This window comes from Crassostrea angulata, chromosome 8, assembly GCF_025612915.1.
Source record: "Crassostrea angulata isolate pt1a10 chromosome 8, ASM2561291v2, whole genome shotgun sequence".
In the NCBI taxonomy this organism is placed as follows: Eukaryota; Metazoa; Mollusca; class Bivalvia; order Ostreida; family Ostreidae; genus Magallana; species Magallana angulata.
This window is the reverse complement of record NC_069118.1, coordinates 1,165,510-1,169,310: the sequence shown is the minus strand read 5'-3', so window position 1 is coordinate 1,169,310 and position 3,801 is coordinate 1,165,510.

Here is a 3,801-nt window from a genome sequence, read left to right as displayed (position 1 = left end):
TCCTGTATTGGATGTATCGGTACTACATCTAACGGCCAGTCAGCACTTTGACGATCCAGTGATCCTGTTTCTGTCTTGGCCTGCTGGCTCGGTCACCACAGACACTAGATACCACAGTGTTCCACGGTCACCACAGACACTAGATACCACAGTGTTCCACGGTCACCACAGATACTAGATACCACAGTGTTCCATGGTCACCACAGACACTAGATACCACAGTGTTCCACGGTCACCACAGACACTAGATACCACAGTGTTCCAGCTACAGAGACTGTGTATTAGAGCTCACTGCTTGAATAGTTCCCCAGTCTCTGTCATCAACACCCCCCCCTTCTGTTGGACCCTCTATCATACAAGTATGCACAACACCTTACTGCAGAGCTAGATCACATGTCTCCGTTATCAACTCCCATTCTGGGGGACCCTCTACTGTGCACTCTTACACATAGTTAGTTGCACCTTATTGCAGAGATAGATAGAGGACTCAGTCAACATCACCCCCCCCCCCCCCCCCAAGCTATAGGACCCTCCCATTAAATATACCTCCAGTCTTTCCATTAACTTCTGATTAACCCACTGCAAATGGCTACTGACAAGTCTGTCACATCTCTGGGTTGTTAGTTTGGGATGGAGGTCTGAGATTTTACGTCCCATCCAGATATTGATTTGACGGCGCTGGTAAAGGCTACAGTGACTGCTGCTGAGTGTACGTGGAGGGTAGTAAAAGTACCATTAAATCCTAGGTAATACCATCAGGATACTTCATCTTAGATATTACAGCTGCTTATTCACCTCAAGGTCTATCTATTCTACCGTATGACCAACAGATATCTTATTGGTCAAATACATGTAATTAAATAAGTATGTAATCCACTCACTTAGCTTTTTTAATTTTCAAAATTTTCTAATGTATCAAATAAAGAATTTAAACACATGTATACAGGTATACCAAGCTAGTTATCTCCTCAGTCCATATACATGGTATTTGAAGTATTTTGAATATTCCACACTATGGGACCCTGGGGGGTGAGGATAAACTCGGCTGACACTGGTCAGTCAGGGGTGTAGGGACATCTGATGAGAGATAACTGGGTGGTGGTCCATACTGCTGTACTATAGATAGTATCATACTACTCCATACAGACAATTTCAAAACTGATTAATATAGTACATTGTACACTTGAACAATTTGCATTACCTTGCCACTTCTTAAAAACTTAGATCTTATACATTACTGCCACTCAACAAAATCTTAGATCTTATACAATGTATTAAACTGCAATTCAATAAACCCTTTTGTTATACTTTCATGTTAAATACTGAAATCTGATTGGTTAAGACGCAGTTAATAATATTTACTATTACCCTCAGCGTTAGCAACGCACTTGGCAACGGGTAACATTAAAAAATGTTACATGCGCGAAAATTATGCGCGTACGGTTCGCTGTAGAATTCACGTTATTCCTATATAAAAGCAGTAAACAAAATTTAAAAATTTTAAAAAAGACATTCAGTATAACAAAATAAATAGTGCCTGTTTGGGAGGATAACAGTTGAAATTGACACCCCTCGAAAACCATTGTCAACCTCCGCTTCGCGTCGGTTGACAATGGTTTTCTCGGGGTGTCAATTTCAACTGTTACCCTCCCAAACAGGCACTATTTATATAATATCACACTGCTACTTCAAACAAGCCTACATCTTATATTAGACTGCAGCTATTCTTTTTTTAATTAAAACCCTAACATTAATTTTGATACTGAACTGTGCCACTCCTCAAAATGTAAGGCCTCATATTTCACTACACCTGTATCAATTTTTATTCATTAATAGTACAATAGATCAATGTTCATATGCAATCTAGCAAGACTTCAACAAATTGATACATAGAGAAATAGGCAGAACTGTAAATATCTTATACTTTTAATGTGCTGGTAGATAGAACCTCTTTTCATTAATATGATCCTCTCTCTCTCTCTCTCTCTCTCTCTCTCTCTCTCTCTCTCTCTCTCTCCTACTTTCCCTCTCTCCTACCCCCATCCCATTCCCTTCTCTCTCTTTTTCTTTGAGAGGTTATGACAAGCCCCTAAATTAAAGGTCCTGTTGTGTCTAAATCAGGGGTTTAAATGCACAGATTATCGAGATTAACCTGGAGACTTTAAAGAGACTTAGTAGTCAAGGTCAATGCAGAATTAATTAATGGAATCCAATTAAATTAGAAGAGGATCGCAACTGATTGTACACTGTCACAGTACCAGTAGAAGATTGGGACACTATCCACCTCTAATCCCTCCACAATATCAGCAGTCAAACAGTCCTCCATTAAAATCTGTACCTGACATTTCAGCAAACCTTCGTAGCTTTTTACCTGGATTTATTCTTAGCCGTGGCCAAGTAATTAATGTTACTGGGAGTTGATTAAAGTGAAATAAATCAGTTTACATTATCTTTTGTTACAACAAGAACACCTTTCCCAGGTTAATGTCACCACTCCGCTCCACGCTGTCCTTTTCAAGTAAATTCTTCAGAGCTCAAAACATAAAATAGGACTAAAGAACCTGCCCTTTACAAAGCAAAAATGTAATCTTATCATTTATCTTGTTTACATATAAGTCAACTATAAAAAACCCACAATAAAGTATGCCATAAAGTCTATATATTAAATGCCAATTTCATATTTTCTTACCTTGTAGAGTGCAATAAAACTGACTTTTGAAATTATAACTCCAAATCCATTCACCCTACTTCTGAATCAATATACATTTCTGACGGTGCAGGTAAAACCTATGCGATGTAGATGTTGACAAATGAATTACAAGAAGAAAATGATTTTTCCACAACAAATGTAAATAAATAGATAATTTAACAGTCAAATGGGGGTGTGAATGGATGCGGATACTTTCACAGTCACAGGAGATACACATCAGAACAGTACAATGGTGATGTTGTCAAAACTGTTTAATGGAGATATGTCATCTGGCATGAGTTAACTCTAAAACACGTTACTCAAAATTACACACCATGACTATGTCATGGTGTGTAATTTTGTGTAAATATGTTTAAGAGTTTACTCATGCCAAATGACAAGTAATTAGCTAGAGTCAGTCTGCTCCGCTAATTATCCCCAATTACCGGTATTTATATATATAATTGTTCTGAGTTGTTCTTAAGCTTTTTGAGTAATTATCATGAGTAATGTAGCACACTTTTATTAATTATCTTTTAGATTATAAATACAGTTAGAAATTTATTCAATTCAGTCAGAAACTTTTGGCCGCTACCTCATGTTGCTTATGTCTTTATACTGACTATCTAGTTGACTGTCCACCAGTCTGTCAGTAAGACTAAGCAACATCGAGCTAAATTTCAATCTGACTCATTTCGGCCGCTACCTCATGTTGCTTATGTCTTCATACTGACTATCTAGTTGACTGTCCATCAGTCTGTCAGTAAGACTAAGCAACATCGAGTCTAAATTTCAGTCAGACACTTTCGGCCACTATCTCATGTTGCTTATGTCTTCACACTGACTATCTAGTTGACTGTCCACCAGTCCGTCAGTAGACTAAGCAACATTGAGCTAAATTCAAACCTGACTCATTTGGCTTTACAAGAAATAATTATTTTTATCCTGTTCTATTTTGACTTTATTTTATTTGATTTTTGTTGATATTTTATAAGTTAATTAAAATCACTTGATCAATAAATTGTGAAACCTGCCTTCGAGTTATAGCTCTATGCATATTCGACTTAGAGGTCAATTTAAGCCTATTGACTAGGCTGACCCCCTGTCTCTTG